At 31.6% G+C, this 13,961-nt stretch overlaps 1 long non-coding RNA gene across 1 annotated transcript; it reads right to left on the bottom strand.

Annotated features, from left to right (window-relative positions):
* Positions 1-8,693: 8,693 nt before the first annotated feature.
* Positions 8,694-10,356, bottom strand: LOC140693230 (uncharacterized). The gene is made up of 3 exons (XR_012068954.1): positions 10,091-10,356; positions 9,306-9,447; positions 8,694-8,966 (listed from the first exon to the last, which is right to left on the bottom strand). It is a non-coding gene; the product is annotated as an uncharacterized lncRNA (long non-coding RNA).
* Positions 10,357-13,961: the final 3,605 nt, after the last annotated feature.

The raw sequence follows: 13,961 nt of genomic DNA on the forward strand, positions 1-13,961 counted from the left end.
ACAAAAATGTTATGATAAATCACAGAGAATAAAATGTGACAACGAGTGTGTATATGTCCATGAATGACTGAAAAATTGTGCTGAACACTGGAATTTGACACAACACTTTAAAATGATTATGAATCAATAAAAAAATCTAAAAAAAAAAAGCTTAAATTCTACAAAGGTCAATATAAGAACAGTAAAGAAAGTGAACAAAACACCTCCCCTAATATCATAGTACTACAAAATATTTTTATTTTCCTGGGTTCTTTTCTTCAATGTTTTTCCCACCTACATGCACATTTTACTATTATATATCCCTATAATCTCTTTAATATTAATTAAATTATTTAAATATTTCTCTGTGATGTAAATATAGCCCTGTTGGTTCTCTAATTTACTACTAGTAGCTTACAAATTTCTGTCTTCTCCATCCTTCTTCTCTTTCCCCACAGGAAACCACTACTTGGAAGAGTACACATATCTATGTGATTCTTTTCGTGTTTTTTTATGATTATTTCTCTTATATCTTAATTTTCCCCATTTAAGTGACAACATAGAGTGTTTTCCTCTCTATGGCTTATTTTCATATGTGCAACGCTCTCTTGGTCCAGTCACATTTTTCCAAATGGCAGAAGTTTATTTTTTAATTTGACAATGATGAAGTATTTATTATTTTATCTATATCTCACATCTACTTCTGCAAATCATCTGTTGATGGCAGTTGAGATGTTCATATATCCTTGGGTAATATAAATGATGATGTTAAGAATATTGGGGGTAATGTATCCTTTAAAGTTAATGTTTTCATTTTTTTTTGAGGTTTATAGATAAAACTGGAATTCCTGCAGCATACAATGCTTCTATTTCTAGTTTTCTGAGCACTGTCCACACTTTTATAATAGTGGATTCATCAATTTATATTTTCACCAACAGTGTACCTGGTTTCCCTTTGATCGACATTCTTATCAATGTTGGTCATTTGCAGACTTTTTGTTAATAGCCATTTTGATTGCTGTGAGATTATATTTCATTCTGGTTTTGATTAATGATTTCCTAATGAGTAGCAAAGTTATGTTTCTTTTTATGTGCATGAAAATCATCCACATATCTGTTTTTGAAAAGTTTCAATAAAGATCATTCAACTGTTTTTATGTTGGGGGTCTTTGTTTTATAAATATTGATTCTAATATGCTATATATACATTATGGATATTAATAGCTTGTTGGTTTCATTGTCTGAAACTCTTCCTTCTATTCTCTGTGTTGTCATAAGTCTTGCTGAATGTTTCCTTTGCTATGCAAAAGGTTTTGCTCTTCACACTTATACAAGAAGTGGAATCCCTATATCACATATTATACCTATTATTTCCTCAGTAAAATTAAAAACTGTTATTGTTAATTTTCCTATTATTTTTACTTAGGAGATAGATCAAAATTAAAAATTGCAATGATTTATCTCAAAGGCAGTTCTGCTCTTGTTGTTGGTCAGAAATTTTATAATTTCATGTTTACTTAGGAAATTAATCCATTTTTTTCTTACTTTGTATAACATGGGAGCAAGTGCTCTTACATTTTCCTTTTACATGTACTGTCCAGTGTTCCCAGAACTACTTCTTGAAGAGACTGCCCGTTTTCATTGCATACTCTTGCCTCCTTCATTGTAGACTAACTGACCATATGAGTGTGTGTTTATTTTAGGACTATTTATTTTGTTCCATTAATCTATGTGACTCTTTTAGTGATATATTTTGATGTTTTGATTACTGTAACTTTGTAGTATATTCTTAACTCAGGGAGGATAATAACCAAAGCTTGGTTCACTACTCAAAGATAATTTTATAAATTTGGGTCTTTCACAATTTTGTATAAATTTTATCATTTTTCTCCTTGTTTTGTGAAGAATCATATGGATTCTGTCAGAATAGAAATTTACTACAAGGAAAAACCTGAGAAAAATTGAAAATTGTGGAGGATAAATCATAGAATATTAAACAACCAATGGATTGCTGCATAAATCAAAGAAAAAATAAATAAAGAAATGTGACCACAAAAACAAAGTCCATAGGGTATAGCAAATGCAGTATTTATAGGGATGTTTATAGCAAAATAATCCCACTTATACAAATAAGTCACATCTCACTCTTATAAAATAATCTTACAAACAAAAGATGTAGAAAAATAATAAACTTGTTAGTAGATGGAAAGACAGCTGGAAGGTCAGAACAGAAATAAAAAAAAAAGATGAAAAATAGAAATATCTAATCAAACTACATTATGGCTTTTGAAAGATAAATATAACTGATAAACTTTAACGAGACTCATGAGCAAAAAAGAGAGTACAGATTAAAAAGCTCCAAAATAAATGAGAATTTACAGCTTAATATCAAAGTAACAGAAAGCATCATAAGATGATACAACAAATTATATGCCAATTAAAATGGAATCCCTAGAAGAAATGGACAATTTCTTAGAAAGACATAATCTCCAGGATGGAATGTGAAATGGAAAATATTAACAGATTATCACTAATGAAATTGAATAAGTAATTAAACAAAATCTCCCAAGAAACAAAATTTCAGGCCTAGGCAAATTCACAGGTGATTTCTTCCAAACATTTAGAGAAGAGCTATTACCTATACTTCACAGAGAATTCCAAAAATTTGTAGAGGAAGTAAGGCTTCCTACCCCACATTTGTGTATCACATTACTATTAAAAGAGGAAAAAAAAATCTCATATAATTACAGGTTATATACTACTGATAAGCATAGATGCAAAAATCATCACTAAATTGTTAGCAAAGCAAACAAAACATTAAAGGATTATACAGTATTATTAAGTCCCTTTTATTCCATGGATGCAAAAGTGTTTCATTACCCACAAATTAATCAATATGTTACACCAAACTAACAAATTGAAAAATAAAAATTATATGGTTACCTCAAAAGAGTCATAAAATGGTTTGACAAATTCAGTAACTATTTATGATTAAATTTCTCCTCAAATTGGGCATGAGGAAACATACCTCAACACAGTTAAGGTCATATATGAGAAAAATTCAGCTAACCTGACACTCATTGATTGAAACCTGAAAGCATCTCCTGTAAGAGAAGGAAGAAGAGAAGAATGATCACTCTTACCACTGTTATTCAGTATAGTATTGGAAATTCTAGCCATAGCTATCCAAAATAAAAGTAAATAAAATATAGCTATTTCAGAAAAGGAGTAAAAGTATCTGTTTGCAGATGAAATACTTTAAACAGAAATCCTAAAGGAGACGCCACAAAACTACTAGGGCTTATCAATGCATTTGGTAAAATTTAAGAATGTAAAATTAACATACAGAAATCTTGCATTTCTACACACTAACAACAAGCTAACAGATAGAGGAAGTGAGGTAACTGTCTCACTTAGAGTTGCATTACAAAAAACAAAAAAATCAAGAAATGTATCCAAACAATGAGGTAAAATACCTGTACTCAGAAAACTATAAAATATTTATAACAGAAATTGAAGATAACGCAAACAGATGAAAGGATATACTGTGTTCATATATTAGGAAACAAATATTGTTTAAATGACAGTACTAGCCAAGAAAATACACAAATTACATTCAGTGCCTATCAAAATACAAAGTGCATTTTCAGACACTTACAAAAAATAAATCTTAAATTTACATGTAAACACAAAATAGTTGAAATCAGTAAAAAAGAAAACAAAACAAAACAAAACAAAACAAGCAAACTAAAAATACAATCAACTTTGACAAAGAACAAAGAGGAAGTATCACTGTCCCTGATTTTAAACTATACTACAAAGCTGCAGTAATGAATATAGAAGTGGCACAGAACAGACAGAATTTTGGAACACAACAGAATGCCTAAAAATGAAATCAAACAGTTATGGTCATAAAGCCCATTTCAAAAAATGAACATACATTGAGGGAAAGGTAATCAACAGGCACATGAAAATGGTCAACATCACAAACCATCAGAAAAATGCAAGTCCAAAACACAATGAGATTTTATGTCACTCCTGTCAGAATGACAATGATCAAACTGGTAACAAATATAAATATTGGTGAGGATGTAAGGAAAAGAACCTTGATCCATGGCTTGAGTGAATGTAAATTTGTACTGCCACAGTGGAAACACTGTAGAGTATTATCCAAAAATTAAAAATGAAATATGATCCAACATTTCCATATCTGGATACTTATTCCAAGAGAATAAAAACACTAATCAGAAAAGATATATTCAACCCTATACTCACTGCCGCATTATTTACAATAGCGAGGACATAGAAGAAAACTAATTGCTCATCAAAAAATGATGGATAAAGAAAATGTCTGTTGAATATGACACAACACTGTAAAATGATTATGAATCAATAAAAATGTAAAAAAAAGAAAAGAAAATGTCTGTTAATAGTGTATATATCTAACCATCTGTTAACTAAAGATTTATCTATATTTGTATATCTATATATGCATACACTCTAAATATGTATATATATATGCTCACTGTATAGATATATATGCACACACACACATAAAATTTTAATGGGTCATAACTCAGCTCTAAAATGTATAAGTTCTTGCCATTTGCAACAAATGGGTAGACCAAGAGTGTAATATGCTCAGTGAAACAAGTCAGATAGATAATGACAAATGCTGAATTATTTTACTCATATTTGGAATTTAAAACAAATTAACATAACAAAACAGAAAACGAGTTATAGATACAGAAAGAAATAGGTTGTTCACAAGAAGGAGGGAAATGTGGTGAAGAAAAAGAAAGAGTTGAGGAAAACTAAGAGAGAAAATTTTCCAGTTGCAAATTAAATGAGTCAGGGACAAGAAAATTCCTGTACGGGGAATAGTCAATAACTATGAAATATCTTTAAATAGCAACATATAATAACTAGATTTATTGTGATCAGTTTGAAATGTATTAAAATTTGCAAACATTTTGTTATGTAAGAGAAACTAACACAGTGTTATACATTAAAGTACACTTCAAAAACAAACAAACATACTTATAGAAAAAAAGCAGATTTGTAGTTAACAGAGGCAGGGGTTGGGAAAGCAGAATTACATTAATGCATTCGAAAGATACATATCTCCAGCAGTTAAATAAACGTGTTCAAGGGATGCTACGTATTAACATGGTAAATACAATTAATACTGTTTTATGTTATATATGAATGTTGTTAAGAGAGCAGACACTAAGGATTCTCATCACAACCAAAAGACAAATTGTATTTCTTTAATATTGTATCTAAAGGAGATAATGTGTTCTCCCTAAATTTGCTATAATATTTACTTTATGATACATGTAACTCAAATATCTACCCTGTGAACCAAACCTTACACAATGTGTTATGTCAAATATATCTCAATAAAAGCAGAAGGAAAAATGGAAAAACAATGATCATTGTTTCCCATGTCATTTCTCATGATTGTTTTTGCAGCAAGTAATCTTGAGTCATGATAGACTTATCCTAGATAAAGATACTAATAAATAAGTGATTCTGATAAATTATACATAAAGATACTAATATAAATAGTGTTTTACCATGCATTAAACTTTCTTCATGTTAACAGCCCACTGATTCTGTAGGCATCAAAATTTCACTCTGTGTATTCATCTGAGATTAGGGAATGGCTACAAATTTAACCATGGCTGCGTTTGCTGTGAGTGATAATGTTCACTGTCTCTGACCAAAGGTCTCATCTCCCCAACAACATCAGTAAGAAAGGAACATGCTAGGTTGCTAAAAATCTCAGCATGGTAAAATCTCAGAACTCCTACAATTCTTAACTGTTTTGCAATGGGAATGCAATACTGACAAAAACTTGATTTTGGATAACAATATGGTGTTTTCTCATGGTTGCATTAGGGGATGTGAAGATAATCCCTGGGATCCACAAGAAACACCCTCGCTCAAGTGCTGGCAAATAACTGTAAATATTCTGCATTATCAGGACTGAGGACTGCTTTCAAAATAATGACTATGCTCACTGTATTCCAGGTAGTCCAACGAAAGAAAGTTTATTGGTATTTGTAGTTGAACGGGAATATATCAGCAGTTCAAACTCTATAAACTTGTCAACGGGTGTTCAAAGCCAAAATAAGTCATGTCAACAATGAGAATTAAAAGAAAAAATTCTTGGACATAAGCTTAAATTAAAAAGGAGACACAGTCCTGTAATGGGCTCTGGGGATTGGAGAATGTATATGCCTCAGTCCAATTCAAGGGTTTAGTGGCTTGGCCCTAGCATTAGCTCGGGATTCAATGAACAGTTAACAGTGTACTGGGAGAAATATAATCTACCTTTCCCTGATCGGAAGAGAATCTGGTGGCTCAATGAAACTCTTAATTCACAGACATTCTGAAAGGTACAAAGGAATGATTCACTGATGACTCAACTAAGACAAACTTAGTTACTGCTTAACAATCCATCTTCACACACACACAGAGTGGTAGACAGATTTGTAGTATTTAGTGGGAAGAATTCAGTGGGCAGAGCTCAGAGAATAGTTTTCAAAACACCAGCCAACTTTTGTACTTTTGCCAATAGTCTAGATTTCTCAGGTAGAAAACTAGAGATGGACAAACAATAAACTTCTTTAGGATTTCTAATTTTGAAAGTAAACTGTAGCTTTTGACTAATCAGTGTAGAACCTTGTTATGATGATCACTATAAGACCCACTGTGTGATAAGAGAGCTTGAAACAAGCTGCTGAACCAGCCCATCTTAACCCCAGACTCCTAATTTAAGCAACAACATAGCCACCATTAGATTTGAGCTCACAAACATTAAAGCTCGATGTTTCTGTTATAGGAAAAACCACTGCTGTCCAGACACTGATCTCCTGCTGCAAGTGGGCTCTTTTCTTCTCTTGGTAAAGGTCATATTGGTGGGATGTTGCTAGAGCTTACCCTGGCCAATTTGACCATTCTCCAGATTTTCACAGTCTTTCTTCACAACTGGTGACACATTTTCAGGACTCAATGTTGTCATTCCAGTCTTATCAGCTGACACTGGCTGCATGATTGTGAGCAGAAGACTTAGGCTCCCTCTCCTTGCCTACACTTTTTCCAGAATTTCAGCTCATTTCAAATTCTGAAAATGCTTCACCTTTTATTTTGAATTAATGGGAAATAGACAAAGTCTTCCATGAATATATTATATTTCCTAATATCTGCAAAAATTTGGTATTCTTGCAGTTGCACAAATTTCTAATTCTACCACCCTCACCTCTTTTTAGTCCACACAGTTTAGATTGCAATTTAGTTACTGAATATGACCACCCCAACCAAGGGGCTAGTACCTTTTAGATAGTTCTTGTGTGAATGTTAGAAGGGGCACAAGTTATTTGGGGTGTATAAATCAACATTAAATGTTTGCAATGGCAGGGTCTCTTCTGGACAAAGCTCTGATTCTAAGAAGTCAATTAATTAGAAGGCAGTATAATTATTAGAATGGGGAAGAATATCAGCTATTTTGAGGTGGATGGATGATGAAGTGACAGGAAAAAATCCAGCAAATGAGAATGGAATGTTTTATGCCTCTGGAGGCATGAATTAAGAAGAAAATAATACTTTGTCTTCTGTACCTACCTCCAATTACTGTGTTGAGTGACTAGTCCTTGGGCTATGAAAAGAGCAAGATTGTGGTGAAGAGTAAAGACCATAACGAAACAGTTTGAAAACCATGAGAGTTTTATTGTTTCAGGAAAGTAGATTTTGCTTAAAGTAAACATGTACTTTTCATTCACTAAATACTAAAATGCATCCTGTGGCATGTGCTGTGCTTACTGTGCTGGTATGCAAGTTAGACAAGGAAAGGGGGATAGACAGAAAATATCTGGAGGAGGTGATTTCTGTGCTGAGACTGGAAAAATCTAAATAGGTAAAAGGAGGACATCCTTTGCCCAAGGATGAGCTTGAGTAAAAGTTCTGAGGTTGGATTTAATATGGTTGATAAGCATTTGCCTGGATGTATCTCCAGAAACAGTGAAACATAAGGATATGTCAAATTAGTCAGATGCCAGATGTATAATGAAATGACTAAACTCTGTTGAGTTTGTGGGCTTAGAGTTGGAAAGGCATTATGTGCCACCCTGAGGATGTAAGCATGTCTTTGGCTGGAACAAAAAAGAAACATAAAATATTCACTTGAAAATATAGTGTAGACTCTTGAGGGGAGGAAAAGAAACCACCAATTTGAATGCTTTGAAAACAGCACAAAGAAGACAATAGATAAAATTACTTCTTAAGTTCTACCACATTCTGAATGTGCCATCTGAGAATACATCATGTGACTTTTATGATACCAGAGATGACATAATAGAGACCATGATTCCTGGGCCGGTTCCTGCATTTATATCCTGTTCCAACATATCCTAACTAAACACATTTAATACTTTCCAGGATGAACCAGAAACAACTTAGTAATTTTCCCTCTCTCCATGTTTTGGTCTTTTTACAAATTCTTCCATTTTCCTCTTTTCCTTACAGAAATTATTTAAATTTACACCCATATTGTTCCATCGAATGATCATATCAATCAAATATCTCTTTTTTTCTTTAAATGGTAACTTAGTCTCCCGTTTAACTCATTAATCCATTTTTTTAAAAAAAAAGGATAATAAATGTACACAACTATGTTTATTTTTCAAATAAGAAAATTGCAGATATTTGTCGACATTTGCCAACATCAATTTTAATCTTTGTTATCCTGCATAATCTGGTAGTCCTCTGATAGATCAGTTGTAATTAGGATGACATTCATAACCTGAAGATGTCTGATGAGTTGGCCTTGAAAGAGATGTAGCTGATGTATCAGCTATCAATGGCACTAGAAACCGTGGTGTTCTCCCTTGTTGAAATTTAGAAAAACGACCTTCATTGGCAGATATGTTGTGATATCTTTTTGGAAAAGTACAAGGCTCCACAATCAGTCCAAAATAATTGCTCTGTATGGGAGAAAAGATGCTGTACTTAGAGTAGAATTTATAGTTGTAATGAAGTTCAAAACACGGCCATTTGCTTCAGTGTAGCTGCTTTGAGAGTGCTCATGGACAGTGGTCAACTGATTGAAAATAGCACTTTGATCCACTGCAATTTGTTCTGGTGGTCTAACTGACATTGATGATAGAGGAGAAAAATCACCTTGATTGGGGTAGTTGTATCACCAATTATGTGGCTAGTAGAGGGCTTCCTTATTAGAGCCATGTTTAAATTTGGAGAAGGTAAAAATGCACTTTCTCCACTAGTGTCATACACAAAATCAGAATTATGTTTACCAACATTACCTCCTCCTTTAAAGAGCTTCTTGTTGAAATCTTGAGACGATGAAGATACCAGAGAGGCATTTTTAATCCCAATTCTTCTTTTAATTCTCACTAAAAGCTTGTGACAGGCTCTTTTAAAATTTGGATTATGGTAGAACTGCAGCTACAACAACAAAAAAAGATTTTTAATAATATATTAGAACAAAATACAACAGTACAATAAGCCTAACCTATAAAACCTCAGATTTCACGTTTACAATGCAAAGATAATATCATCAAAATATGAACATTGCTGACGATATTTTGAAGTTCCTTGTTTGGAAAATACACATTTAAATAGTACAGTCATCAAATTTAAGACGTTAGCATTTGCAGTAACGGAGAATGCCACTTTTTAAAAGCAGCTTTAATAGCTTTATTTAGATTTCTGATAAGATTCATAGTTGCAAGCAAAGTTTCTCATAATCTTGAATAGTTAATGCACTGTCATCATTTTTAGAAAAATAAGGATTTTAACCTTTGTAGTTTTATACAATTTTCAAAATCAAGCTTTACATTTATATTGCCATTGATTGATGTACAAAATAAAATTTTATGCATAAGTTACCAAATCGGAACTAAAATTTCTGAATACCTTGCTTAAAACAGAGACTTCTTTTCCTTGTGCCAGAAAGTCAGCTAGATAAGCAGATCTTTGAAAATTCTGCCTCACTTTACTAAACCCATAAAGGTTAAGCCGTCTAACTAAACTTTTCATACTTCCAGTTTCAAATATTCTGAAAGGGGCCTTTCTTTTCAAAACTTACTTCTTAAAGACATCTTCATCAATCACTATGGAAGTTACATTATCATCCCACCAGATGGATTTAAATTGGTCACTCCCAGCCATTTTCCAGAGTTTTCTTGGGAATGTCAGAGGACAAAAATCATTATCTTCATTTGGTTCCGAGACACAATGTGTGTAACATGGCCTTTTTATCAAGGATTCTTCAGACAAAGTCTGAAAAGCATTTTCTTCAATCACAGACCACAAGCCCAAGTGCGCAGAGAATGTTTGATCACACAATAGAGATCTACCAGAGTTTCCTGAACCAGTTGGTCCAACTTAAGGAGACACATCTTGAATTTCTGAAGAAATATGCTCCATCTCAAAAAATTTTTCTACAGCTTCATTTCTAATCTGCATGATTTTGAGCACTGCAGCTTCAAATGCTGCTTTAGCAGGCCTGCAAGTTAAACTGTTAGGCCATCAAAGTGGTTCTCAACCTGAGAGGCTGTGACATCACAAAATGACAGGTCTCCTAGCAACTCAAGTGGAACATTCAGCCAGTGTTTCCTTCTCATTCATCCAGTTAAAATGAAACATATAGGATGTTTAATTTTATAGTGTGATGTGGAAATAATTTCCCCACAAAATCTTTTTAAATAATTTAATTTGGGGTCTATGAAATGAAACCAATCTCCTTCCTTTTGTACACAAATTTACACCAGATTGGTGAACAGAGTATAAATATGAAAAAAATAAGTAAAATAATTTTAAAGTTTTGGTATTTAACTTGAAATTTGTCTAAAACCTGTGCAGAAAAGGTATAACTATTTTATTATCATTTGTAATTGAAGTGAAACAAAATTTGATTTGGAAACGGAAGTATTTATTTATCTGTGTACTTTACAATAAGTAGCTCTATATTTAAAACTTCAGCAGAAAAAATATCAATTTATTTGTTATGTTTATAAATAAATGGTAAATATATATGAATTAAAATTAGATTAAAATAATCAATCAAATTTAAGAAATCCCAAAGGGGAGAATTTTTGTTTTAATTTGTAATTCAGCGCTATAACTAAAACAAATGAAATTTAATATTCTACTTTAAAATAACACAAGAGAAAATCTTACGGTACCTTACAAATGTTTATTTTTACCATTCTTTCACTCAGAGGTTTTTCAGTCCCTAGAAGGAATAAATTTTCCTTTCATTTTTATAATCCATATATTTGTTGCTTCTGTTAAGTGTTTGAAAATGTCTTTGATAAATACAGTTATGCACAAAGTCCTGGTTTCTATAAGCAGTGACTCCATTAAGGGGCAAACAATCAAAAAACAAGGAAATAACAGTATATGTGGGTTGGGGTGCAAAAGAACTGGTAATACATTTTAGGAAGCAATATGTTTCCCATTCCTGAAACATTTGTCATTGTTAGTATAATACGGCATTTTAAGGCATCTCTTTTGTGCATTAAATGTAAATAATAGCTATGAGCTGTATCAGTAAACTGTAGTAAATCCAGTTCTACCAAAAGTTATATTTTTTTAGAAATAAATTCCATTAAACATAAGCCAAATTCAAAACGAGGGAAAAACTTTTTAAATAAATAAATATACACTAAAGCTACAATGTAAATTTTTCCTTCTGTATGTGTATATTCCATTATAAATAAATTTTAGCAACCAGAATTCATTACATTTTATAAGTATTATAAACTACAGTTAACTGTGATTTATTCCAGACCCATAAATATTATTTTACATACACAAATCAAAAAGTGTGATACCATCCCTTACAAAACAGAGAATTCAAAAGTAACAATCTCAAAAAATGTAAGAAAATTATTGACAGAACTGATCTTAACTTTTGTATACAATAAATTCTTAACAAATTCTCTCTGGATAGAATATAACTAAAAATAATAAAAGCCATATATGAAACACCCATGACTAACATCAAGTTCAATGTGAACATACAGGAAGGTTTTCCTCTGGTCCAGTACTACAGAAAAGTAGCTCATTCTCACAAGTCCTAAATTACACTACTAGAAGTCCTAGCCAGAAAAACTAGTCAAGAAAAAAGATAAAAGGCATCCAACTTGTAAACAGGTAGTACAAATTTTACAGATGACATAATTATACATAGATGGAAAATACCATATACTCCTCCAGTGACTGTTAGAAATAGTCAAAAAACTTAGTAAACTTGCAGAATACAAAATCAATATACAAATATATGTTGCATTTTTATATGCTAACAACAAATTATCAGAAAGAGAAATGAGGAAAATAATTGGGTGTATATTTATACCAAAAAGAATAAAAAAGGAATAAAACTGATAAGTGAAATAAAAGGTCTAAACATAGATCTATATATTACACGTGCAAGAAAAATAAGTAAACAAAATAAATAAAAGATATTCTGTGCTCATAGATTGTATACAATGTAAGGAAATACTCTAATCTATCTTTCACATGTTCAATCTCCCCTGCACTACGTATTCAGGAGAATGTCTATTCTTCATTTTATGCTCTTGCTTTTTCATGTATTTTTTCATGGGTTAATTGATCATAGGTGTGAGGGATTATATCTGGTTGCTCTATTCTCTTCTATTGATGGGTGTCTGGTTTTGATCCAGTATCTTGTTTTTTAAATTACTAAAGCTTTAGAGGACACTTTAACATCAGAGTATTTTACACTATTAGATTTAATACACTTTTTAAAAATTATTTTGTCAATTCATGATCTTTGTGGTTACATATAAATTTTGAAATTATTTTTTCTATTAAATGGAAAAATCTCATGAGTATTTTGAAATGAATCACACTAAATGTAGATTGCTTTGTGTTGTATGTTTGTTTCAACCACATAGTTTCACATCATTAACATTAGACATCTTTTCATTTCTTTGGATCAGATTTAATTTCTTTCATCAATGTTTTCTATTTTTTAATGTATAGGTTTTCATCTTATTTGTTACCTTGATTTTAGGTATTCTTTACATATATATATATAATTATATACATTATATTTGTAAACACATTTCCTACACAAATACAACAGCCAGAAAGCAGTGGCAAGACATATTCAAAGTCCTGAATGAAAGGAAGCTGTAATCTAAAGTAATTCATCAAGCAAGGCTATACTTTAGAATAGAATGAGAGATAAATAACTTTCATAAAAGTAAATACTAAAAGAAATTAGCAACAGAAAAAGAAAAATGAAAGATCTACCCTAAAGAAAAGAAGCAGGATGCTATAGAAAGGAGAAAGGCATAATTAGAAAGGCAAAAGCTACAATGACATACAATAGAATATACATGATATTTTAAAACTGGACATCAAAATTTCTAAGGTACAGAGTGTGAAACAGGACAATTCAGATTATTTTCTTCTTGTTTCTCTTCTCTGTAGGAGGGGTTAGAATTTGTATTCCTATCAGTCAAAATAAATATATATAGTAAAGGGTCAATATACATATAAAACAGAATAACCATAAGTCAAAAACTTACAATGAAGTCAAAAAGCCAAAAAGAAACCAAGATTATAAAAGAAAACTAATCAAGCCACAAAAAGAAAATGAAATGAACAAAAAGTAAATACAAAATCATCTGGGAAATGAAGATCAAAATGGAAATAAACAACAGTGTATCAATAATTATCACAATTGTTAATAGACTACGTGCTTCAATCAAAAGATATATATTGTCAGATGGGATAATATAACAAAACCCTACATTATGAAGCATACAAGAGACCCACTTTAGTAAGAGGAACACACATCAATTGACACTCAGAAGATGGAAAAATATATACCATGCAAATGGACATGACAAGAAAGCAAGACTATCAGTACTGACTTCACACAAAATAGACTTTACAAGAAAGGCCATAGAGAAAGATAAACA

Source organism: Vicugna pacos, unplaced genomic scaffold (genome assembly GCF_048564905.1).
Source record: "Vicugna pacos unplaced genomic scaffold, VicPac4 scaffold_19, whole genome shotgun sequence".
Taxonomy (NCBI): domain Eukaryota; kingdom Metazoa; phylum Chordata; class Mammalia; order Artiodactyla; family Camelidae; genus Vicugna; species Vicugna pacos.